Genomic DNA, 27,016 nt, shown 5'->3' with positions numbered 1-27,016 from the left:
CAAAAACCATGAGGATCCATGAGGATCCGTGTTTTTTAACCATGTTTTTGCGCCATTGCGGCACCATGAAACAGTGGATGCGTGATTTGTTTGGTTCTGCCTACAGACTAAGATGTGGTCTGGAGTATCATGGTGTTTTTATTTTGTTTCAATATAAAAATCATATGAATTCATGAGGATCCATGTTTTTGTGGTGCTGCAGCGCGGCAAAGTGTTGGATCCACGTTTTTTGCCTTCCAGGTGTGATTTGACACTGGATTTGTTGGAGTTATTTTTTTAAAAGTGGAGGATCCATGAGGATCCGTGTAGATCCGCCTTTAACCCAGTCCCCCTACAGAGTAAGACATGGCCTACAGTATCATGGTGTTTTTATTTAATTTGAATGAAAAAATCATATGAATTCATGAGGATCCGTTTAAAATCAGCTGGATCCGCCTTTTCCCCTGTTCCTGTGAGGACTCTGCCGCCCAATCACCGCCGTGCTCAAGTCTCGTATTCCCGCCTCGCTTTACTTCTGCTCAGTCTAATCATATCGCGCAGCCGCAGTGTGCGAGCAAGGCATTTCCTAGATAACTCGGAAGTCTCGTCTCTAGAATGAGAACAATCATAGATTTCTAAGTCTATGCAGAGTCCGTAAGGAGACCGAGAAGCGGGAAGCAGAGCCGGAAGTGGCTCCGGGGTTCTTCCTAATACTGGTCTAAAATTTACTCTTTCCGGTCAGAGGCGGGACAGAAGGAGAGCGGGGCCACCTCCTAGGATGAGTATTTTCTGTTGCGGAGTGGGATGGGCCACTCCGACCGGAAATGCCTGGAGGGAGCGAGGCAAAGCCCCAGAACAGGAGAACGGGCTGGCGGTGTGAGGGTTGGGAAGGAGTGAGAGAGCGCAGCTGACTGCCTCGGAGACTCCTGCCCGGAGAAGCAGGTAAGGGGCGGTGGTGAAGGGGGAGTACAAAGAAATCATCATCATAACAACAGTTAATTATCATGAATTGTTGTTATGGGGTGCTGGTACTTCTATTCTCCTTCTCTCTCAGCTACTCCTCACAACTTTTTTTTTTTATTCCTCTCCCGTCATTTCTATCACATCCTAGAAGGTGCCTTTGCTTCTCCTCCTCTCCCCCATGCCAGGAGAGGGGTGCTCTCGTTATATATGGCTGTTTCTCTCCTGACTGAAGATGGGAAGGCCTGGGGGGAAACCGGGGGAAATGGGGAAAACCCCCAGGTATTTTCTGATTTTTTCCAAAGCCGCTTTTTTCCGGAAAAAATGAAAAAAAAGTTTCATATAGGTTGAATATTCCACACACTCTTTCCCCCCAATTTTTCCTGAAAAAAAATGGCTGGGGGGGGGGGACTGAAAAAAACTGTTCCCTCCCCCCAATTTTTCCACCCCCCAGGCCTTCCAGCACCCACACTTTGGTGCCCCGTGCCAACTGGCACCAGGCAGGTGCTCTCACTGTACTCTTTCTGGGTGCTGCTCAAAACATTTTCGTTAGGGCCAGCCCATCTGAACACGTAGAAGCTGCATGTGATTTACTTCCTTTTAACCACTGCTGACTTTAAAGATCTTTTGAATACTCTTAAATACCTGCTTTTAACTGTGTTTTATCAATCATTTTAATATTCTGTTGTATATTTTTGTAAACTGTTTAGAAAGCTCTCTTACCATCATGCAGTTTATAATAAAGGTAAAGGGACCCCTGACCATGAGGTCCAGTCGCGGATGACTCTGGGGTTGCGGCGCTCATCTCGCTCTACTGGCCGAGGGAGCCGGCGTACAGCTTCCAGGCCATGTGGCCAGCATGATGAAGCCGCTTCTGGCGAACCAGAGCAGCGCACAGAAACACCGTTTACCTTCCCGCCGGAGCGGTACCTAGTGATCTACAGTGGTACCTTGGGTTACATACGCTTCAGGTTACAGACTCCGCTAACCCAGAAATAGTACCTCGGGTTAAGAACTTTGCTTCAGGATGAGAACAGAAATTGTGCTCCGGAGGTGCGGCAGCAGCAGGAGGCCCCATTAGCTAAAGTGGTGCTTCAGGTTAAGAACAGTTTCAGGTTAAGAACAGACCTCTGGAACAAATTAAGTACTTAACCCGAGGTACCACTGTACTTGCACTTTGACGTTCTTTCAAACTGCTAGGTGGGCAGGAGCAGGGACCGAGCAACGGGAGCTCACCCCGTCGCGGGGATTTGAACCGCCAACCTTCTGATCAGCAAGTCCTAGGCTCTGTGGTTTAACCCACAGCGCCACCCGCGTCCGGTTTATAATATATAATAACAAATTCAATAAAAAAACCAGAGTTTAAGCTGTAGTGCAACATACTATTCAGTAACTGGATGTTGGTTACTTCTTGGCCTGGCATGCAGAAAAATTGCCTTATGCTTTGCGCTGCCTGTGGTCAAGTAGAATCATAGAATCATAGAGTTGGAAGAGACCACAAGGGCCGTCGAGTCCAACCCCCTGCCAAGCAGGAAACACCGTCAGAGCACTGCTGACATACGGTTGTCAAGCCTCTGCTTAAAGACCTCCAAAGAAGGAGACTCCACCACACTCCTTGGCAGCAAATTCCACTGTCGAACAGCTCTTACTGTCAGGAAGTTCTTCCTAATGTTTAGGTGGAATCTTCTTTCTTGTAGTTTGGATCCATTGCTCCGTGTCCGCTTCTCTGGAGCAGCAGAAAACAACCTTTCTCCCTCCTCTATGTGACATCCTTTTATATAGTTGAACATGGCTATCATATCACCCCTTAACCTCCTCTTCTCCAGGCTAAACATGCCCAGCTCCCTTAGCCGTTCCTCATAAGGCATCGTTTCCAGGCCTTTGACCATTTTGGTTGCCCTCCTCTGGACACGTTCCAGTTTGTCAGTGTCCTTCTTGAACTGTGGTGCCCAGAACTGGACACAGTACTCCAGGTGAGGTCTGACCAGAGCAGAATACAGTGGCACTATTACTTCCCTTGATCTAGATGCTATACTCCTATTGATGCAGCCCAGAATTGCATTGGCTTTTTTAGCTGCCGCGTCACACTGTTGGCTCATGTCAAGTTTGTGGTCAACCAAGACTCCTAGATCCTTTTCACATGTACGGCTCTCAAGCCAGGTGTCCCCCATCTTGTATTTGTGCCTCTCATTTTTTTTGCCCAAGTGCAATACTTTACATTTCTCCCTGTTAAAATTCATCTGGTTTGTTTTGGCCCAGTTCTCTAATCTGTCAAGGTCGTTTTGAAGTGTGATCCTGTCCTCTGGGGTGTTAGCCACCCCTCCCAGTTTGGTGTCATCTGCAAATTTGATCAGGATGCCCTTGAGTCCATCATCCAAGTCGTTGATAAAGATGTTGAATAAGACCGGGCCCAAGACAGAACCCTGTGGCACCCCACTAGTCACTCTTCTCCAGGATGAAGAGGAACCATTGATGAGCACCCTTTGGGTTCGGTCAGTCAGCCAGTTACAAATCCACTGAGTGGTAGCATAGTCAAGACCGCATTTTACCAGCTTCTTTACAAGAATATCATGGGGCACCTTGTCAAATGCCTTGCTGAAATCAAGGTAGGCTACATCCACTGCATTCCCTTCATCTACCAGGCTTGTAATTCTGTCAAAAAACGAGATCAGGTTAGTCTGACATGACTTCTTTTTCAGAAATCCATGCTGACTATTGGTGATCACAGCATTCCTTTCTAGGTGCTCACAGACTGTTTGCTTAATGATCTGCTCCAGAATCTTCCCTGGTATTGATGTCAGACTGACTGGGCGGTAATTATTTGGGTCCTCTCTTTCCCCCTTTTTGAAAATAGGGACAACATTTGCCCTCCTCCAGTCTGCCTTCGCCTGTTCTCCAGGAATACTCAAAGATGACTGCCAGTGGTTCTGAGATCACATCTGCCAGTTCTTTTAATACTCTTGGATGCAGTTCATCTGGCCCTGGAGACTTGAATACATCTAAACTAGCCAAGTATTCTTGTACTATCTCCTTAGTTATTCTGGGCTGTGTTTCCTCTACTGAATCACTTGCTCCAAATTCTTCAGGTCGGGCATTGTTTTCTTTATCGGAGAAGACTGAGGCAAAGAAGGCATGGAGGAGTTCAGCCCTTTCTGTGTCCCCAAGAGTGGTAGTCTCGTAATCTGGGGAACCGGGTTCGCGTCTCCGCTCCTCCACCTGCAGCTGCTGGGTGACCTTGGGCTAGTCACACTTCTTTGAAGTCTCTCAGCCCCACTCACCTCACAGAGTGTTTGTTGTGGGGGAGGAAGGGAAAGGAGATTGTGAGCCGCTTTGATACTCCTTAGGGGAGTGATAAAGGGGAATATCAAATCCAAACTCTTCTTCTTCTTCTGAGTGACCACACTGTTTCTTTGTTCTTCCTTTTGCTATGGACATACCCATAAAAGCCTTTTTTGTTGCTTTTAACCTCTCTAGCAAGCCTGAGTTCATTCTGTGCTTTAGCTTTTCTGACTTTGTGTCTACACGTGCTGGCTATTTGTTTGAATTCCTCTTTGGTGGTTTCCCCCCTTTTCCATTTTTTGTACACATCCTTTTTTAATCTTAACTCAGTTAAAAGTTCTTTAGATAGCCACCCTGGCTTCTTTAGGCACCTTCCATGTTTCCGTCTCATTGGTATTGCCTGACGTTGTGCTTTTACTATCTCCCTCTTAACAAACTGCCAGCCATCATGAACTCCCTTTCCTTTTAGTATTACTGTCCATGGGATCTCACCCAGCACTTCCCTAAGTTTTATGAAGTCGGCTTTCTTAAAGTCAAGAAATTGAGTCCTAGTATGCTTGGCTGCTCCTTTCCGCTGTATAGTAAACTTCAGAAGAGCATGATCACTCGCGCCTAATGATCCTTCCACTTCTACCCCACTAACCAGGTCATCAACATTGGTTAGGACCAGATCTAAAATGGCTGTTCCTCTTGTTGCTTCTCCCACTTTCTGGACAACGAAGTTGTCTGCAAGGCCAGTGAGGAATCTGTTTGACCTTATGCTCTTGGCTGAGTTTGACATCCAACAAATATCCGGGTAATTGAAGTCCCCCATTACTACTATCTCCCTTCCTTTTGCATGCTTGGCCATCTGTTCCAGGAAGGCATCATCTATGTCCTCCGTTTGGCTTGGGGATCTATAGTAAACTCCCACAATGAGGTCACTGTTATTCTTCTCTCCCTTAATTTTGAGCCAAATGCTCTCACTTTGGCTTTGAGGTTCTAAATCTTGGATCTCTTCACAGGTATACACATCCCTGACATATAACGCCACTCCTCCTCCTTTCTTGTCTGGTCTGTTTCTCTGAAATAGATTGTATCCCTCCATTATTACATTCCAATCGTGGGACTTACCCCACCAGGTTTCAGTGATGCCTATTATGTCATATTTAGTTTGCTGTACCAAGAGCTCAAGCTCATCTTGTTTGTTTATTTTATTTCCCATGCTTTGCGCATTAGTGTACAGACATTGAAGTCCATTAATCATTCCCCCGTGTCTCTTATTTAAGGATTTTTTCCTCCCACCACTAGGTCTGCGTGCTGTTTGCTCCATTTGGTCTATGACATTTGGATGATCATCTTCATCAATTGATAGACTCCTACCTTCAGGAGCACTGTATCCCTCCACCACATTAGTCAGTTTAAAGCCCTCCTGATGAGGTTTCTGAGATTTTTGGCAAAAACATTCCTCCCGACCGTTGTGAGGTGCAGCCCATCGCTTGCCAGAAGTCCATCTTCAAGAAACTGCAGTCCGTGATCTAAGAATCCAAACCGTTCCTGTTTACACCATTTGCGAAGCCAGCTGTTCACTTCCACTATTTTTCCCTCTCTCCCTGGGCCACGTCGTTCAACTGGGAGGACAGATGAGATGACAATTTGTGCATTTAATTGCTTCAATTTCCTGCCCAGAGCCTCGTAGTCTCTTTTGATCTTCTGGAGGCTATTGCTTGCAGTGTCATTGGTTCCCACATGAACCAAGAGGAAGGGGTATTTGTCAGTGGGTTTTATGATTCCTTGCAGTCGTTCAGTTACATCTTGGATCTTAGCCCCGGGGAGACAGCACACTTCCCGAGACATCTTGTCAGGCCCACAGATCACTGCTTCTGTTCCCCTCAGTAGGGAATGCCCTATCACCACTACACGCCTCCTCTTAGGTTTGGTCGGGGTTCTTCCGTGAGCTGTCCGTTCCAAGGTCGCCTGCACATTCCCTGAGGACTGACTTTGCCGCTCGTCTTCATATACCTGATCGACTGTAATGAGGGAGAGATCCTCAAATGGAGTCTGCTCTTCGTCTTCCATGCTAGGGGAGAGGACCTCAAAGCGATTGTGTATTTCTAAACAATCAGAGCGAACCCTGGGCCTCCTACTTCTTTGATTCATGTTTCTCCATATATCTGGCTCCTGTGTTGGTGAACTAGCCTCCTTCTCAGGGGAGTCCCCTGTCTCCTCCTTGGTGGAGACGGTGTGCTCTGTTGCTTCCAAGAAGAGCTCCAGCTCTAATTCTTTGGAGCGTAGCTTCACGTTCCTCCAGTTGCTGGACTTTGTCTTTTAAGAGGGTAATCAACATGCAGTTGCTGCAGGTAAAGCTGCCTGCAACCTTTGGCAAGATGGCAAACATTGCGCAGGAACCGCAGGCGACTGCAGCTGTTCCCTCCCCCTCCATCTTGAGAACGTGTCGTTGGGGGTGGCTACAGCGATCCTCCATCATAAAAAGCGTGAAGACAGGACAAATAACTCCCCCCACAAAAAAACCTAGGTCTCCCCCAACAAACGTTTGAGACTAGCTCCCCTAAATCTAAAAGAAACTTTGCTTTGAAACAGCAAAGCGGGAGAAGAGCTGCTGAATGGGGAGGAGAGAGGGACAGAGAGCCTGCTTCTTTAAAGGAGCAAAGCGGGAGAGGAGAGGAGCCGCTTACACGAGTGTAAGCGGCTCCTGTCCGGTTGGCTCCTTTAAAGCAAGCAGGCTCTCTGTCCCTCCTCCCCACTCAGCTCGCTAAATAGCAGCAAAGTTTTTCAGCTTGCTAAGCCGGGGGGGGGGGGGAGGATGAGCCAGGGAGGAGGGAGAGAAGCAGAGCAGCCTGCTTGCTTTAAAGGAGCCAAGCGGGAGAGGGGAGGAGCCTTCTCCCTTATACCCCTCTTCTGCATTATTAGCAGCATCCTTCTCCACACACTCGACGCGTGCTCCTTGTCCCTTGAGTGCTTTTCCTTCCCTCCCCACTTAAAACGTGGTTACAAAGCACAGATCCACATGGATCCTCAGGATTTTTGCACTGGGTCACCCCAAATTCACCATGAGATCACATAGCATGTCCGTGGCTACAGTTTGCACCAAAAAAATCACGCACCCACTGTTGCCTGGGGCCACAGTGGTGCAAAAACGTGGTTACAAACATGGATCCATATGGATCCTCAGGATTTTTGCATTGGGCTACCCCAAACTCACCGTCAGATCACATGTCTGTGGCCACAGCATGAACCACAAAAATCATACATCCACTGTTTCGTTTAGAATATTGTTTTCCTACTCTAAAAACTACGTGCGTGTTATGGTCGGGTGCGTGTTATCGAGCGAAAAATACGGTATATGTTATAAGAAAGTACTAGAAACTATAGTAAGAGTAAGGTAAGAAGTATAAGTACATTCAGTGTCGTAAATGTAAACTTACATCGGGAAATGACAGGAAGTCTGGGTTTTGTTTTTTTTAATAACTTTTATTCAAAATTAAAACAAAACATATTATCCAGAAACATATCATCCTTATTCCCCCCCCATTTTTCTCCCTCCCCTACCTCCCCCCACAGAACTCACCCCCCCACCCCCCGACTTCCCTCAGTTCCAGTCTTTGATTTCTCTAAAAATGCTGTTTCCTGCATGTTACGCAGTTGTATAAATCCTCAAACTATTTAGCTGATTATTATCAATAAAAAGTTTGTGAATGTTTATTCAAAACCAGCCAAGGAGTCCAGTTCGCTTTGTTGTGTCTTCGCATACTTTGTAGAGGGTTCCCATTCATCTTTAAAGTCACAGTTATCCTTGTCCCGTAGCTTGCATGTCAGTTTGGCCAGTTCTGCCTAGTCCATCCATTTTTCTGGCCATGATTCTTTAGTTGGGGTTTCTTCAGTCTTCCATCCGTGTGCTATTAGAACTCTTCCTGCCGTTGTCTTTTTTTTTTAAAAAAAATGATATTTATTGAGAATTTAAAATTATAGAAAAAGAAAGGAAAAAACAAGAAAAAAGAAAAGGAAAAAAGGTAGACAAAAAGAGAGATTAAACAATATAAGTCAATAAAAACAAAAGTCAAAAAAAAACACACACACAATACATCAGAATCAAAAAACAAAAATAAACAAAAGATTTAAAAGCAAATCCAATATTCCCAAATCTTTATCTTTCATTAACTTGTTTCATCGACCTCCTCACACCTCCCTTTTTTGTATTCTAGTTTCTTCCTGCCGTTGTCGCATACATGAAGATGTTTTTCAACTTTTTTGGCAGGTCTTTCCCTACAATCCTCAACAAAAATGCCTCGGGTTTTTTAACAAATGTTAAATGGAACATTTTCTTCAATTCGTTGTATATCATTTCCCAATTTTTTTTAATTACCTTACAATCCCACCACATATGATAAAATGTCCCCTCCTTTTCCTTACACTTCCAACATCTATTTGAACTAGTTTTGTACATTTCCCCTAACTGCACTGGTGTTGTGTACCATCTGTACATCATCTTCATGTAATTCTCCTTCAATAGGGAACAGACTGTAAATTTTAAGTCAGTTTTCCATAATTTTTCCCAATCTTCCATCATAATGTTGTGACCTACATCTTGTGCCCATTTTATCATAACTGATTTTACCTCTTCATCTTTCGTCTCCCATTCTAATAGTATGCTGTATGCGGCCTTCAGTAGTTTCATTTTCCTTCAATCACTTCTGTTTGAAACCTAGATCTAGTATAGCTAAATCCTTTCTTGCTGTCTTCTTTATGTGTTTCATATAGTTGTCGATAATGCAACCAACTCTGAAAGTGCTCTTTGATCTCATCATAATCTCTTAATTTCCATTTTCCATCATGTTCCTTTAATAAATCAGCATATGTGAGCCATTTTCCTTTCTTTCCAAGTGGTTTGAGCAGTAATGCTTCATGTAGTGAAAGCCACCATGGGGTCTTTTGTTCCAATAAGTCTTTGTATCTCTCCCATACTCTCATTAGTGATTTCCTGATTATATGGTTGTAAAAACTTCTATGAACCTTCCCTTTCCCGTACCATAAGTATGCATGCCAGCCGAATCTGTTGTCATGTCCTTCTAGTTCTAATGCCTCTTGCTTATCCAATCTCATCCAGTCCCTGATCCATACCAAACAAGCAGATTCATAATACAATTTAAGGTCTGGGAGGGCAAACCTGCCTCTATCTTTTACATCTGTTTTATCCTTGGCCTTTTGTCCCCCCAGATAAATCTTGAAATCTCTTTCTGCCATTTTTTAAAACATTGATCTTTCAGAATGACTGGTATTGATTGAAAAAGAAATAGCATTTTTGGCAACACATTCATTTTAATCGCCAATATTTTTCCTAACGTTGAGAGATTCATTCTGCTCCATAGTTCTAAATTTCTTTTTACCTCAAGCCAAATTTTTTCATAGTTATTTTTAGATAGGTTTATATTTCTTGATGTTAACTGTAATGGATTTAGGGTTTGCTCGTGCGTAAGTTGCCGCCACTGCTGGCGAGGTTACCTGGTTAAACCCTTTCTGACTGAACAGCCTCCAGCATTGTGACTGTCTCAGTCGCTGGCAGAATCCGTCAGTGGGCGTTTCTTGAACTTCTTCCAGCACAAAAGTTCTTTGACGCCAAGTCTCCTCCTACTCTCCCTGCGCGGAAGTCTTCTGCGCAGGGAGGGTGTGGGCAGCGGAGGACCCGTACTCTCTCCGCTGGTCTCTGGTGAGGAGTCTTGGAGCCTCCTCTCCGATTCCCCCATCTGCCCCCCTTCTCTACTGGTCTTACGCTGATTTCCTTCCCCAGCGGACGGGCTGCCTCTCTCCCTACTGGGACCCTCTCCGCCATCCCTCTGGAGCCTTCCCTCCGCCTCTAGCTCCGATGGCAGTTCCCTGACATCCATCTCCCCCCCAGGACCCCCCCCCACCCTCGGCCCGACCTTCTGATCCAACCTCGTCCTTTTCCTCGGCCGATGATGCGGGGAATCCCCTGAAGGAGCTGTCGCCATCCTCTGAGGATTCAAAACCCGCTTCCCACCCGCTCCGAACTCTTGCCGCGGGGTGGGCCTCCCAGTCTGATTCTTCTCCCTCTGACACCTCCCCTCCCTCCTCTTCGGAGGCAGGAAAACCCACAAATTCCTCTTCGTCGTCTGTGGTTCCAAATTCTTCCTCCCGGAATCTCGCTAGTGGTTTTGGTTTGTCTGGGAACAGGCTGTGGAATTCTTCCACTAGATACCCATCATTGACCGCCTCAGCGGGGACCCTGGCGCCCTCGCCACCTTGAATCGAGTATTTCCGTGGCTTGGTTGTGGAGTTCCCTCTCCTCTACCCGCGGGTGGGTGGTGACTCCTCCCTCCCACCCCGGGAATTCCCGCCCCTCCCTGTACGGTGAGAGTAGGGACCTATGGAACACCGGATGTATCTTCGTGCTGTCAGGCAACTTGAGCTTGAATGCCACAGGGTTCACCTGCTGTGTTACCTCAAAGGGTCCCAGCCGCCTCGGCTGCAACTTCTTGCACCCTCCCTTTAGGGGTAACCCTTGGGTTGACAACCACACTCGGTCTCCCAGCCGTATGGCCTCCCCCTCCCGACGGCGCTTGTCTGTCTGCCTCTTGTAAACTTCCTTGGCCCGCTCCAAGTTCATCTTGAGTTGCTGGAGCAAGGCCTCCATTTCTTCCACAAACTGCTCTGCCGTAGGTACACTCCACCCTTCCTCCCCCGTCCCCGGGAAGGCCCTGGGGTGACACCCATAATTGGCCATGAACGGGCTCATCCCCACGGGCACATGTTCAGCGTTATTGTACGCAAATTCAGCCAGTGCTAGTTGCTCTACCCAATCGTTCTGTCTCGCGCTGACGTAGCAGCGTAGGTATTGCTGGAGTATACTGTTCGCTCTTTCTGCTTGCCCGTTGGTTTCTGGGTGTCGTGCCGTCGAGAAGCCCACCTCTACCTGCAGCAAGCTCATGAGTTTCCTCCAGAACCGGGAAGTAAATTGTTTCCCGCGATCTGAGATGACCCTCGAGGGCGTCCCATGCAACCTGAAGATGTGATCCACAAACAACTTGGCTGTCTCCTCTGCCGTCACCGCATGTGAGCAAGCTATGAAATGGCACATCTTCGTCAGTAGATCGACTACTACCATGACTGCTGTCTTCCCCCTTGACTTTGGCAAATCTGTCATAAAATCAATGGACACCACCTCCCAGGGTCTTCCTGGCGTGGGTAAGGGTTCCAGTAACCCTGCGGGGGCAGCCCTCTCCCCCTTTGCCCTTTGGCAGCGGTCGCACCCCCGTACATATTCCCGTACATCCTCCCTCACCCTTGGCCACCAGAACTGCCTGGTGACGAGCAGCATGGTTTTGTGCTGTCCAAAGTGCCCAGCTGTAGGGTTGTCGTGGAGTTGTTTGAGTACCTTCCCCCTCAAGGTCTCCCCCAGTACATACAGCGCCCCCTTATAGTACAGCACCCCTTCCTTTTCTTCAAACCCTCCATGGTTTTCCCTTCCGTCTCGGAGTTCCCGGATTTTAGTTTGAGCGAACACGTCGTTTCTAGTAAGCCCGGCCAGTTCTCGTTTCCCAACTAAGGCTCCCCCCCACACCCATCGGTCCTCGGGGATCATGTGTCGGATCTCCGGTGGTCCCTCTCCTTCCATGTACTCCGGTTTCCGGGAGAGAGCATCTGGTCTCACGTTTTCCTCTCCTGGCACGTATCGGATTTCGAAGGAAAACTTGGAGAACTCCTGTGCCCATCGAATCTGTCTCTGGTTGAGTACTCGCGCGGTCCTCCAGTATTCCAAGTTCTTGTGATCAGTACAAACCTGGATCTTGTGCTGCGCCCCTATTAACAGATGTCTCCATCGGCGAAACGCCGCATAGATCGCCAGCAGGTCGCGGTCATACACCGTATAGTTTTGCTCCGACTTGCTCAGCTTCCTCGAGAAAAAGGCACACGGCTTCCAGTCCTGCTTGCCCCCCCCCCCCGGCTGCAAAAGTACCGCCCCAATGGCTCGGCCGGATGCGTCGGTCTCTAGCCTCATGGGGTTCTCCAGATTAACGTGCAGGAGCTGCTCTTCCGAAGCGAACTCCTTCTTCAGTCTTTCAAAGGATTGCTGGGCACTTTCTGTCCAGGCGAACTTCCTTTTGCTACTGAGACAATCTGTGATGGGCGCCGTCAAGTGGGCGAAGTTCTTGATGAACTTCCTGTAGAAGTTGCTGAACCCTAGGAACCTCTGCACATCCTTCAGATGCCCCACAATGTAGGCTACCCTTTGCTCATCGTTAGCAAAGTCATCATGCTGCAGTACCAAAGCGTACTCTATTTCCGTTCGGAACGCATTGTAGTCCTGGGGTTTCCCCCCAAACTTGTGTACCAGCCCCGGTACCTTCCTTGCGATGGGGGTGGGTCTGACCTGAGCATCCTGAGCTCGTCTTTCGTCCAGCCGCGCCGTCAGGAGAGCTACATGCTGTTCCAAGTCTCGGTTTCTCTCTACCAGACCTTGCACTGCAGCTGCTTGCTCCGTCTCTCCGGCTCCTCTGGTCTGGCTCATGGTGCTGCCTCTCTGGAGCTGCGCACAAGCAACGTTGGGGACTGACGGATTGCTGTAATGGATTTAGGGGTTGCTCGTGCGTAAGTTGCCGCCACTGCTAGCGAGGTTACCTGGTTAAACCCTTTCTGACTGAACAGCCTCCAGCATCGTGACTGTCTCAGTCGCTGGCAGAATCCGTCAGTGGGCGTTTCTTAAACCTTTTCCAGCATAAAAGTTGTTTGACGCCAAGTCTCCTCCTACTCTCCCTGCGCGGAAGCCTTCTGCGCAGGGAGGGTGTGGGCAGCGGAGGACCCGTACTCTCTCCGCTGGTCTCCGGCGAGGAGTCTTGGAGCCTCCTCTCCGATTCCCCCATCTGCCCCCCTTCTCTACTGGTGTTACGCTGATTTCCTTCCCCAGCGGACGGGCTGCCTCTCTCCCTACTGGGACCCTCTCCGCCATCCCTCTGGAGCCTTCCCTCCGCCTCTAGCTCCGATGGCAGTTCCCTGACATTAACCAAATCCCTAAACGTTTAACCTTTTTATGGACTTCAATCTCAATGTTTTGTTCTAATTCAGTTCTTTCTTCTTATTTCATGTTTTTAACTAATAATTTAGTTTTATTCCTATTTAGCTTAAATTCTGCCACTTCCCCAAAATTCTGAATTTTTTCTATTACTTTAGGGAGTAAAGTTTTAGGTTCTTCCACTGTTATCACTAGGTCATCTGCATACGCTTTTAACTTGAATTCACTTTTCCCAGTTTTTACACCTGTAATCTCTTCATTTGCTCTTACGTTTTTTACAAGATCTTCCAAAACCAGAATAAACAATAATAGTGACAATGGGCATCCTTGTATTGTTCCTTTTTGGATCTTACAATCATCCGTTATCACCTGATTTATACTTAGTTTGGCTTTTTGTTCTGAATAGATTGCTGCTATTGCTTTAGGACCGCTTCTGATTTCTTCTAACAGCTTTATCATGAACTTCCAAGAAACATTATCAAAGGCTTTTTCAGCGTCTATATACATCGTTGCCACTTTCTTTTCATTTTTAGCCTCCAAATATTCTATTATATTCAAAATATTCCTTATATTCTCCTTCATTTGTTTTCCTGCTAAGAACCCGGCTTGATCTTGATGTATATATATATTTATTTATTTTTTAATCTGTTAGCTAGAATATTTGCGAACAATTTGTAATTGTTATTTAACAAGGAGATAGGCCTATAGTTTTTAATTTGCAGTAAATCTGCGTCTTGTTTTGGAATTACTGTTATATAGGCCTGTTTCCATGTTTCTGGGATTTCAGCTGTGTTCAGTATTTCATTCATGACATCTTTCAATGGGTTCGCTAATTGTTCATTTAATTTCTTATAATATTTTGCCGTAAAGCCATCTGGGCCTAGGGACTTGCCATTTTTAGAGCCTTTTATTGCCTCAAGTAGTTCTTGCATTGTTATCTGGGAGTTAAGGATATTCCTTTGTTTTTGTTTTAAATATGGCATATTGCTATTTCTGATGTACTCTTCTATCTTAAATGTTTTTTTCTTTCCCTTGTCTATACAGCTCAGAAAAATATTTAAGAAATCCTTCTCGTATTTCCTTCAGCTTGTCTATAATTCTGCCATTTATGTTAATTTTATTTATGGAGTTCCTTTGTTCATTTTTATTCACTTCCAGGCTAACAACTTCCCCGGTTTATTTGCATGCTCAAAATATTTTTGTTTTACTTTTTTTTATTTTCCAGCTGATTTCCTCGTTTATAATCATTGAATATTGGGTTTGTAATGTTTTGATTGCCTGTTTTACTGCCTCTTTATTTGCTTTGTTTGGCAGCTGTTTCTCCTTTTTCATAATTTCCTCTAATATTTCTTTTTTCTTTTTCTCTCTCAATTTCCTTTTAAATGAGTTTTGTTGTATAAAGAGTCCTCTCATTACAGCCTTGCTTGCATCCCAGACCGTCTGTAACTTTGTTTGCCCTTGACTATTTATTTCAAAATAATCCATCAAGGGCTTTTTTGCTTTTTCAACAAATTTGTGATCATCTAATAAATCATCATTTAATCTCCATCTAAAAGAGATTTGGCTTTCTTTTTGTAATTCCATAGTCAGGGAATTGTGGTCTGTAAAGGTTCTGGGATTGATTTCAAATTTTTTGACTCTTGTTTCCAATTCTTTGGAAATCCATACAGAGTCTATTCTTGAGCTGCTGTCATGTACATGGCTGTAAAAAGTATACTCTATCAAACATGTGTCTCATTCTCCAGATATCTATCAGCTTTAGAATTTGAGTCATGTCAAAAAAAGGTTTTGGCAGTTTACCATCTTTGGTCTCTTTTTTCCTGGCTGATCTGTCTTTGTCTAAAGTTGGAACTCCATTTAAGTCTCCCATTAATATAATCTTTTGATCTGCAAATTCAAGTAGTTCTGTTTCTAGTTTTCTGGAAAAAAAATGCTTTTTTATCATTAGGGGCGTAAATACCAAGCAGTATCACTTTCTCTCCCTGGATTTTAATTTGTATTATTAAAATTCTGCCTTTTTCGTCCTGAATCAATTTGGGTTCAAGTGCAGGATTAATATAAAAAAACAACTCCTCTCTTTTTTGTTTTATCTGATGAGATGAAATCCATACCTAATTTTTTGTTAATTAAGACCCTTTTATGCTTTTTTGCAATATGTGTCTCTTGGGGACACATTATATCCAATTTCTGTTTTGCTATTACATGTTCAATCCGATGTCGTTTGGCTTCATAATTTAAACCGTTAACATTTCAACTCAGTAATTTAAGATTGGCCATTTCCAGAGTCAGTTACAATATCTGTTTTCCCTGAAAGCCTGTTCCAAGGCTTTCTTTTGCTCAGATCGGGGGTCTCCCCTGTCTTGTTTGGGGTCTAAGTCTCTCCTATTTTTATCCAGGAATTCTCTCGCCTGAAATTCTGATGTCAGTTCTTGTAATTGCAGAAGTAAAACCTGATCTTCTAAATCACTCTGTTTCTCTTGAACCCCTTGTACCAATCCTGACATCCCTTTTTGTTCCTCTCTTACTTCTGTGACATCCTCTCTTAATTTTTCTAATTTATCTACCTTTGTCTCCAAATTGCTAACCTTATCTCCCAATATCCCAAACTGTTCTTTTAGAACTTTGTTTGAGTTCTCAATATCTCTATGTACTTGTTCCTTCAATGATAAATTAGATTTTTCCATGTCACTACAGACCTGTTGTGTAAATTCTTGCATTGATTTCATCATCTCTTTCCTAAATTCTAAAAGCTGCAGTGCAAAAGGGTCTGTCTGTTCTTTGTCGCCTTTTTCCCCATTATCGCCCTGTACACTGGCCCATCTTGCAGCTGCAGCAGCAACCGAAGCTGCTGTTTTACGTGTTGTTATTCTGTCTGGCCCCGACATTTATTATCTGTTGGTTCCATGTATTGTATGAGTTGTTCAAGGTCACACCTGCCAGCTCTGAATCTGTTCGGCTGTACAGCTATCACCCCCTCCCAGCTTTCTTCCGGTTTCCCTTTCCCTTTTGTCAGCTATCTCTCCCCCCGTCACACTTTCACATTCACTTTTATCCCCTAAGCAAAGGAAGATATAAAAAGAAAAAGGAAAAAAAAAGGGAAACTTTCAATAAAACATGTAACATAGAATATGTAAATACAATATTTAACAATAAGGGGGGGGGGACCAGTTAATATTCCAAGAACAAGGGAGGTAAATTAAAAAAATATATTAGGCCAGTCAAATTTCCAGTATTGTCTTGGAACAAAAGGCACGCACAAAACAAATAAAAAAACCAGACTTCCGGGGAGGCGCCTCCGGCAATGGCTGAATTCCTCTGACCGGGAGGAATTTGCTCCGTGGGAACTTGGGTCTGGCCGCCACGGCGAAGGCGGAGACCCGTTAAAATCACAGGCGGGAGGAGCCTGTGAGCGTGGGATTCGGCGGGCACCTTTTGCGCCTCCCCCACTCACGGGGAACCCCGGTTTTTGGGGCTCCGGAGCGACATGGGGTGAGTGGCGCGGTGCATCGAATCGTCTGCTTCCACGGAGCGAAGCCGCATAGCGGTTGCCGGAGAGCGCTGACCTTTTCCTGTGGACAATTGGATTTTAAAAGTGGTTACCCGTGAGTAGAGTTTAAGCGGAAGAATTGGATTTCTAAATGTTGAATTTGGCATCGTAACGGGGAGGTTCAAAACAGGAAGTCCGCCTCCCCCTTTTGTAAATAGACTGAGGCAATGAAGTTGCAAGCTGGAGTCCTGGAAAGTCTTTTGTAAAAGATTAAATTTCCATCGGTAAAGAACAAAACCCCCCTTTGGAGGCAGGAGAAGAGGGGGGGAAGTTGAGGACTGAGTATGCCTGCAGGAGAGAGCGAAGAGATCTAAAACACCGCCGCTCTGACCCTGGAAACGGGCTGCTAGGAGGACTGACGTATTGTGGAATGTTCATTGACAGTGTTTAGAACGTTCATTGACAGCTAGTTAAACAAGAGAAATACATTGTTTCTACTGTTTCCGGCTGTTTCAAAAAGGAGTAAAAGTAACTGAAAATTGAAACTAACTTGAAACTAACTTTGGATTGTTTAAAAGAGGATACTATTGACTACTACAAATAGAAACTGTTTCCCCCTAGTGGAAGCTTTTGAAACTGGTTGCTTTACAAGAGTTGGGTTAGGGAAATTTCCAGCTGCAAGTTAAAAACCGTGAGACTCTGGGACTGACCTTGAATCTTTTAAGTGTTATGGTTAATGGAAGAGGAAAAACAGATCAGTTAACTGCTGACAAAACACTAAGGTCTGGGAGGACTTGGCAATAATCCAGGAGAGGTCCACCACCAGGTCCCCTTGCTCTTTTTGTTGCAGCCTTTGTACCAGTATATGTAAAACCAAGAGAAATGTTGACAGAAGAGGCCCTAGTGGCTGCGTTATTTAAGATAAATGACTCATTGGATCAGCTTCACAGGAAAATGGACACGATAAATGCGAAAGTGGATGTTCCAATCACTAAAATTAACGTAAATATAGAAAGTATAAATAATACCAATATAGAAATCACCCAGAAATTGACACAGGAACCGATTTTGGTACGGCAAACTGCGGAGGAGGCCAGGGAAAAAGTTGTTGTTGCTGAATGTAAAGAAACACAACTGGAGAGAAAGAGAGCCCCAGCTATACAGAAGCAACTTGATGAATATAAGTTGACGCTTGCGATGACTGAACTTAAAGAAAAACAGACGACTTTGAGGATTAGAGTTCACCTTTGGTGGACATGCCCAAGGATTAAGACACTTTGGGAGATGATTCATAATGAAATGGAAAAGGTATTTAAATATACCTTTTTGAAGAAACCAGAGGCCTTTCCCTTGGGCATGGTTGGCCAATTGGTGTTAAAGAAGGACAGAACTCTTTTCACGTATGTTACAATAGCAGCAAGAATACTCATTGTGAAGAACTGGAAGACACAAGATTTATCTATCCGGAAAGAATGGCAGATGAAGTTGATGGACTATATGGAATTGGCGGAAACGACTGGCAGAAATCCGAGACCAGGGAGAAGAGTCGGTGGAAGAAGATTGGAAAAAGTTTAAGACTATTTATAGAAATTTTGTTAAAATAATGAATGTTAGAAAAATGTTGGAATGAAGTTATACGGCTTCAGTAGAAATGCTATAAGGAATTAGGTATAAATAGATTAATAGAGTATTAAAGGGAAATATAAGATTAGAATATGTTAAGATAATTATAGAAGAGAAAACAGAGGAAGATGGAAAGGAATTGCTGAAACAATTAATAGAAGTGGAATACAAAAAGCGAGGTGTGAGGAGGTCGTGGAAATAAGGGAATGAAAGTTAAGATATCGAAATTGTTTTGTGTTTTAAATGGTTTGCGTCTTGATTTGTTAATCTTATGTTCTTTCTTTTTTTTTCTTTTTTTTTTCCTTTTTTGTTTTTCTGTTTTATTGTGTTTAAATGGTTGGAAAATCAATAAATATTATTTTTTTAAAAAAAAAAAAAACCAGCAGAGAAGAAATTATTCTTTAAATTATACTTATCTACTTATAGTCTCTCAAATGGTGGTGGTTTGCAATATTTCCATAACTTGTAGGTCCTTTTAGTTAGTTCTTATTTTTAATCCCATGGCCGTAGTCTTGTTTTCCAAATCGCAAATTCACAGGCAACTAAAGTTCCAATTATCAAGCAGCTGAGGCTTTGATTAACAAATCTTATTTGGAGAACTCCCCCATTTCTTTTTTCTTTTTAAAGGGACGCGGGTGGCGCTGTGGGTAAAACGTCAGTGCCTAGGACTTGCCGATCGTATGGTCGGCGGTTCGAATCCCCGCGACGGGGTGAGCTCCCGTCTTTCGGTCCCAGCTCTTGCCCACCTAGCAGTTCGAAAGCACCCCTAAAAAGTGCAAGTAGATAAATAGGTAGATATATAGCGGGAAGGTAAACGGCGTTTCCGTGTGCTGTGCTGGTGCTGGCTCGCCAGCTGCAGCTTCGTCACGCTGGCCACGTGACCCGGAAGTGTCTCCGGACAGCGCTGGCCCCCGGCATCTTAAGTGAGATGGGCGCACAACCCTAGAGTCGGACACTACTGGCCCGTACGGGCAGGGGTACCTTTACCCATTTCTTTTTGGGGTACTTTAGAGTACTTGGGAAGCTGTTCCAAGCTCTTTTCTACTTTTATTTTGGAGGTTGCCCCCCAAATGTGCAAGAGTTCCCTGCAGGCTTCCTGTCTTTACTTCCCCCTTTCTTCTTTAGCTCTTCCAAAAATTTTTATAAAGTTGCTTAAACCTCCAGCTGTGTAGATTTTCACTTATATCTCACTGGGTAACTGGATACAGTTAAAGTTGCAAGCCATTAGAATGTAACCATCCTTCCAGTCAAAGTTAGCTGTAGCAATTCTCCATAGCAATAAACAAGGTCTGAGTCCCATTCACAAAAAAATTCCCTTGCAGAGCCTGTCCGCAAAGATCGGAAACTGACTTCCTATTTTGTTTCCTTTTCGCCAAATTGAAGTTTTTGTTACGATATAGAAGCAATGCAGCTGCGAGCTGCTAGCTTGAAAACATCACATGATGTTGGGACTGTCCGTGGGAAACAGAGGGACAGTCAATTCACAGTGCGAAGCACCGGAATTAGCTCAGAGTGTAATATGAGCTGTACAGGAAGTACAGGAGGTGTTTGTCTCTCGACTGCTGGAGTTTGAAGAGAGCAGTCATGTTTTTTGTAACGCTGCAAAGACAGAAATAAAGGCATGTAAATACTTTTCTGTCTATCTCTTTCCCCTGCTGGGGGGGGGAACAAAGAGGGGGGGTGTTCTTCTCACGCTGAGAAGGATCGCCTATCGCGACCTCTGCCTGGGTCTTGCTGAGGAATGCAGACAGGGAGGTCAACAGGAGATCAAGCCGGGTGCCTGGAGAGTTGCCAGTTACTACTTAGATAGGCTTGAATCCCGACAGTTTTATGGTCTAACTGCGCCTTTAAATTGTTTTATTGGCTTTTACCTCTAATTAGGAAGGTCTGCTGCTTCTGGTGACGGATCGTAGCTTCAGCAGGAGGTTGCGTTGTTGCCTGGAGCGTTCTCAAGCCTCTTCCCCTTTCCTCCCGTGTGCTAAACAGCAGCCGGGGGGTGCTGGGGGGGGAGAATTCTTGCTCTGCAGGAACCCTTGGGTCCCCACACGCCTGTGGGGTTCTTTGGGGGGGGTGCGCTGAGCTCTGGCGCTGCCCTCAAAGCCTCTCCGCCGGCTCCGTGTCACAGACGACACTCAGCACACTGACATTTTCCTCTGCAGCAGCCGGAACTGAAGTCTGTTTTCATATAATTTAGTTTATTGGATTTTTTACTTTGGTTTATTTTTGTTTAGTTAGAAATTATAAGAAAAGAGTATGTACAAATACAAGTTTAAATCAATATTTAATGGTATAACTATTTAAGGCTGTACATGTACCTAAGATCGTGTATGGATATAAATTAATTAAAAAAAGAGAGAAATCGGCCCTTGGGGAGGATTGCGGCACCAGCAAACTATTAAAATACAATAGTTTTTCAGATATTAAAAGTTTCCCTAAACAGGGCTGCCTTCAGATGTCTTCTAAAAGTCTGGTAGTTGTTTTTCTCTTTGACATCTGATGGGAGGGCATTCCACAGGGCGGGCACCACTACCGAGAAGGCCCTCTGCCTGGTTCCCTGTAACTTGGCTTCTTGCAGTGAGGGAACCACCAGAAGGCCCTCTGGGCTGGACCTCAGTGTCTGGGCTGAATAATGGCTTTGACAGGGGCGCCAGTCATATCAGCCGAAAAATCCCCCAGACCTGTTTGGAATCCCACTGGATCCATCAGCCTTTGAGGGCAGACCTTTCTAATAGATCCCCCTCTGCGGAGGGGGAAAGGTGCTGACATCCTAAATCTCAACAGGAAGTGATCTGACCACGACAAGGGACTGATGTCAATGTCCGCCACCTTCAAATCACCCTCTTCCTGTCCAGTCCAGAAAACAAGGTCCGGAGTGTTGGCCTGCCTTGTGTGTTGGGCCGGTGACATGTTGGAACAGCCCCATGGTTGTTATGGCAGCCATGAAGTCCTGAGCCGCCCCAGAGCCAGCTGTCTCAACATGGATGTTGAAGTCTCCCAGAACCAGTAGTCTGGGAGTCCCCAACACTGCCTCCAAGACCAACTCTGTCATCTCAGGCAGGGAGACTGCTGGGCAGTGAGGCGGGTGGTAAACTAGCAGAATCCCTAATCTGTCCTGATTGCCCAACGCCAGGAACAAACACTCTAGGTCCCCCCCCCCCACTGGACAGAGAGCCTGGAGATAGAGAATCTCTATGTTGTTGTTTAGTCGTTTAGTCGTGTCCGACTCTTCGTGACCCCATGGACCAGAGCACACCAGGCACTCCTGTCTTCCACTGCCTCCCGCAGTTTGGTCAGACTCATGTTTGTAGCTTTGAGAACACTGTCCAACCATCTTGTCCTCTGTCATCCCCTTCTCCTTGTGCCCTCCATCTTTCCCAACATCAGGGTCTTTTCCAGGGAGTCTTCTCTTCTCATGAGGTGGCCAAAGTGTTGGAGCCTCAGCTTCAGGATCTGTCCTTCCAGTGAGCACTCAGGGCTGATTTCCTTCAGAATGAAGAATAGGTTTGATCTTCTTGCAGTCCATGGGACTCTCAAGAGTCTCCTCCAGCACCATAATTCAAAAGCATCAATTCTGTGGTGATCAGCCTTCTTTATGGTCCGGCTCTCACTTCCATACATCACTACTGGGAAAACCATGGCTTTAACTATACGGACCTTTGTTGGCAAGGTGATGTCTCTGCTTTTTAAGATGCTGTCTAGGTTTGCCATCGCCTTTCTCCCAAGGAGCAGGCGTCTTTTAATTTTGTGGCTGCTGTCACCATCTGCAGTGATCATGGAGCCCAAGAAAGTGAAATCTCTCACTGCCTCCATTTCTTCCCCTTCTATTTGCCAGGAGGTGATGGGCCCAGTCGCCATGATCTTCGTTTTTTTGATGTTGAGCTTCAGACCATATTTTGCGCTCTCCTCTTTCACCCTCATTAAAAGGTTCTTTAATTCCTCCTCACTTTCTGCCATCAAGGTTGTGTCATCTGCATATCTGAGGTTGTTGGGGGAAAAAACAATTTAAAAGGCTATCGAAACAGTTTAAAAACAGTTTTTTTAAAAAAAGAGGTCCTCTCTGCTGAGCAGCAGTCCTCATGGGCCTGTCAGGCCCCGCTCTAGGCCAGGTGGAGAGAGGCAGGAATGGGGCCCTCAGGGACTCAGCAGAGGAGTCCTCTGGTTGAAACCCAGATATCGCCCAGTCCTACTATTGCATATCTCTGTCCAGGTGCTAAGTACTTTTATGCTGCTTTACAAATGTGTCCACCACCTAGTTGATTTGTGCAGTATATTTGCCTGTAAAATAAATATAAAGAAAGTAGTGGGGGTTATTGGGAATGTTTGATGTTTTATTGTGTTCTTTATCTGCAGGAAGCTGCCTAGAGTGGCTGGGGAAACCGAGTCAGATGGGCAGAGTACAAATAATAAAATTATGATTACTATTATTTGGTTACAAAGAACAGGAAGTAAGTGACACAGGGTGGCGTCACTAGAAAGTTATCTGTGATTAAGCCAAGAGTAAATGCAAACATGGGAAAAGTGAAAGTGAAAATTTCGCTAGCCTTTATCTGCTTTAATGTGTATTTGAGGTAAATATTTATATTTTATTAGAGAGAAATTTTGAATTGTCTTAAAACAAGCCTATCCAAGAAGCAGAGAACAGTTTGCGTATTAAGGATCCATAGCTAAAGCTGAAGTTTGCGCATCCCATTTCTTGTGATCTTGTGGAATTTATCACTTCAAATTTCTAAACTGCTTCTCCTTTCCAAAAGGAAACTGGGGAGCTAACAACCATCAAACTGCTACATGTAAAAAACTGGAAGACATCAACTGAACCACAGGAAGCTATAGCTTTTAATGCATTCACTCTAAAACTTCCCTAAACTGTGTTAATGGTTTCAGAACTCAGAGTTAAAGAGTTCTGGTGACGTCTCTTTCCTGAGGCGTGGTTAGAAACACTTAAGGGAGGGGTTTGACTCCGAGTGTTTCAGTCTGACTCTGGGACGCTATGCGAGAGGGAGAATGTGTCAGTTCTCGCCAGGTCTGAATTTATGGTGTTATTCTACATGATTAAAGGCTAAGAAGATAAGAAGGCCTTTGTGTCTGCTCTGAATTATTACACACGTGCTGCAATCCGCTTCTCACCGCTGTGTTCGCTCTGCTACCGGCAAGAGAAAGAGGCCTGAGGAGGACTTTCGCAGAGCACGGATAGCTTGCAAGCTACGCAAGGGAAGTGTGCCAGGCTCCATGTTCAGCCTCTGTTTACACTCTTGTCCGGCGTAATCCAAGAGGTTATGGATGCTTGCCAACGCTTTGAAGCATTGCAGGAACGTCCCACGTGTGGGGGAAGCCAGCAAGCTAGCTGAAAAGTTGCTGGGGCCAGCTGGAGCTCTGGAGCTGTGTCTTTGAAGCTGGAAGGAGCTCGCTGGGGAGGACCGGTCTGCCGGAGCCGGGAGGCGGAGGAAGCTACTGCCGAGACGTGAGTACGCTTAGCCCCCGGGGGAGGAGATGGCAGACGATCGTGAGTGCTGGTTTGAGGCCTATTGTTCTGGATGCAAGGAAGCCTGAGGTCGCTTGGGTAGCTCTCCAGGAAGCGTGTAAAGCTGGGGGCGGAAGCAAGGGCCGGGAGATGGCTGCATCAGGACAGGAGAGGCATGAGAGCACGGAAAGCCGGTACACAGCTGGGAAAGGCTGTGGGACCCCTGAGGGGGGCGAAGGGACTATTGCCACTGCTGCTGTTGCTGCTGGTTTAGCAGAGTCTAAAAGCTGCGTGGGTGATGCAACATGTCTGCGTGAGGAGCTTGGAGAGAGGCAAGCTCCTGGGGGCCCTTTACCCATCACTGGGGGTGCAGGAAAGCGTCCTGGGAGCCCTGGGAGCAGTGGGGGGGCGGTGAGCAGTAAAAGCTCAGAAAAGCCTCTTTTTCCAAAGGCTGCCAAGAGTTGTTTGCGTCGTGAGTCGAAGCCTGGGAAACAGGACAGAGCTAAAGGCTTCAAGGCCAGCCATCTGCTGCAGAGGGAGATACGTGCTGCAGAGCTGTCTGGGAACTCTGAGATAAGTCCAGTCTTCAGAGCAACGCCGGATGTTGCGGTTACGGACGCTGCCAAGGACAGGTGCAGCCAGACGTTTGTTGGCATGGCAACGCTACAGAGCAATGCCAGCAGGGACACAGCTGTGAAGTGGGTGTTGGACTCAGGAGCGAGTCATCACCTGATAACGCCATCTGCTGGGGAGCTGCGGAATTGCAGAGCTGTTTCAGCTGGAATGACTGTTACATTAGCTGACGGGACAAAAAGAAAGTTTCTAAAGCAGCAAATGTCTATGTTTCTGTTTTGCAGGCGGAGCTGGAGTGCTTCATTGTACCAGGGATGAAGTGTTGCCTGTTATCGATTTCTGCTCTGGCGAAGCAGGGATACAAAATTTGTTTTGAAAATGATACCTGTTCCATTTTCAGAGGGGGGAGGCAACTTGTCAACATGGAAAGCAAGGACAATCTCTTTGTTCTGGAAACACCTCTGAAGGGTGGGGGGAATGCAGGGAAAGCACAGGCGCAGTGTGCTAGTGTTCCCAGCCATGATTCATGTGTTCATATATGGCACAAGAGAATGTCTCATGCTTGTTTGGAAGATGTTAAGAGGTTGCCAGGCTGCACCAAAGGTTGTAAAATCACGCCATGTGAGGGATCCCTAGTGTGCAGGGCATGCAGCAAGGTTCAAAGGTGCAGGTTTCCCGGGGTAAAGAGGGTAACCACAAAACCTTTTGAGTTGGTTCACACAGACCTTACAGGGCCAATGAAGTGTGAGAGTCTGGGTGGGGCCAGGTATCTGCTAACGATAGCGGATGATTTTTCTCAGAATTTATGGTCTTTCTCTCTCAGGACGCAGAGAGAAGCGGCGCAACTCATCCAGGATTGGGTTGCGGAGGTGGAACTAAGGTTCTCCACCAAGGTGCAAGAGTTCAGGAGCGACCGTGGGTCACAATTCACTGGGTCTGCTCTGAAGGAGTTCTTCAAGGAAAAGGGAATTCGTCACCAGGTGACGGGTGCAAAGTCTCCTCAAGAGAGAGGCGTGGCAGAGCACAGGAGTGAAGCACTGGCTGAAGTTGTCAGGGTTTTGCTGTGTGACTCTGGGCTGCCTCAGGGCTTTTGGAGTGAGGCTTGGAAGTTTGCCAGCTTTGTTTTTAACAGGTCCTACAATCACGATGTAGGTGACACACCGTATTTTCTGTTGCACAAGAGAAAGCCACAGGTGCATTTCTTCCGTTCGTTTGGTTCCAGGGCTTCAGTGCCAATACCAACAGCGCAACGGAAGGAGGGTGGTCCTAGGTACCAGGACATGATCTTCTGTGGGTATGATCCTGCAACAAATGGGTGGAAGTTTGCATACCCAGAGGGTGATCAGACCAAGCTGCTGGTCAGCAAGCATGCTGAGTTCTTTGAGCAGGGTGGTTGGTCACAGCCTAGGGTTGGTTCTGATTTTCTCTCAGAATGCTTGTCCGATTCTGAGGAGGAAGAAAGGGAGGAAGGAGAGGCAGAGGCGGAGCCTGTTGCTGAAGACCAGGTTGCTGATGATGGTCAAGCACAGGGGTGGGTTTCTCCACAGGTTAAGAGGGAACCCAAGAGCGAGCCTTCATCTCCTGTTAGCCAAGTGCAGGAGGCCCGAAGACGCAGCAAGTCAGAGGGGGAGTCTTCTGAGCTTGCTGGAGACACACTTGCTGACCCCAGTGGGTCAGGAGGAGCGCCCGAGGTTGTGCTCCGGCGGTCAACTCGGACCACAAAGGGGATTCCACCGGAGAGGTTTCAGGTCACCAGTGCGTGGGTTGGTTTCGCACAGTGTGATTCTGGGAGTGTGGAAGGGATTCAACAATTGCCTGGGATAGATGCCAGTGGGAGGCAAAAGGCAATGGGAGGTGAGTTGAACTCAAAGAGGTCTGTAAATAGGGGTTCACAGTTTCCCTCAGGATTCGTGACGAGAGGGGGTGTTAATGGTTTCAGAACTCACAGAGTTAAAGAGTTCTGGTGACGTCTCTTTCCTGAGGCGTGGTTAGAAACACTTAAGGGAGGGGTTTGACTCCGAGTGTTTCAGTCTGACTCTGGGACGCTATGCGAGAGGGAGAATGTGTCAATTCTCGCCAGGTCTGAATTTATGGTGTTATTCTACATGATTAAAGGCTAAGAAGATAAGAAGGCCTTTGTGTCTGCTCTGAATTATTACACACGTGCTGCAATCCGCTTCTCACCGCTGTGTTCGCTCTGCTACCGGCAAGAGAAAGAGGCCTGAGGAGGACTTTCGCAGAGCACGGATAGCTTGCAAGCTACGCAAGGGAAGTGTGCCAGGCTCCATGTTCAGCCTCTGTTTACACTCTTGTCCGGCGTAATCCAAGAAACTGCATTTCAAAGGCCTTGAGAAATAATAATAAAAAGTGTTAACAATCTTCCTGGGTGCAACTATAGTATGAGACTGCCCAATTTCCCCTGGGAACATAGGAGGGTTGTGCATATATTCTCTTCAAGCATTGGCAGATTCCTTGTTCATTTTCTCGGTAGTGGTACCTGCCCTGTGGAACTCCCTCCCACAAGATGTTAACAAAAAAAACAACTACCAGACTTTTAGAAGATCTGAAGGCAGCCCTCTTTAGGGAAGCTTTTGATGTTTAACAGACCACTGTATTTTAATACTTTGTTGGA

General features: G+C 46.0%; 1 protein-coding gene across 2 annotated transcripts in view; it reads left to right on the top strand.

The window, feature by feature from the left end:
• Nucleotides 1-799: 799 nt before the first annotated feature.
• The window catches only part of LOC308467711 (putative helicase senataxin), a 228,626-nt gene continuing 202,409 nt past the window's right edge, over nucleotides 800-27,016 (top strand). For both annotated transcript variants that reach the window (XM_080989412.1, XM_080989411.1), the window contains exon 1: nucleotides 800-921. The gene's annotated coding sequence lies outside the window, so the exon portion shown is untranslated. The remainder of the gene's footprint in view (nucleotides 922-27,016) is intronic.

Source organism: Podarcis pityusensis, assembly GCF_964106645.2.
Source record: "Podarcis pityusensis genome assembly, chromosome: W".
Taxonomy (NCBI): domain Eukaryota; kingdom Metazoa; phylum Chordata; class Lepidosauria; order Squamata; family Lacertidae; genus Podarcis; species Podarcis pityusensis.
Note: the sequence above shows the minus strand (reverse complement) of the source record. Positions and strands in the feature narration are given on the sequence as shown.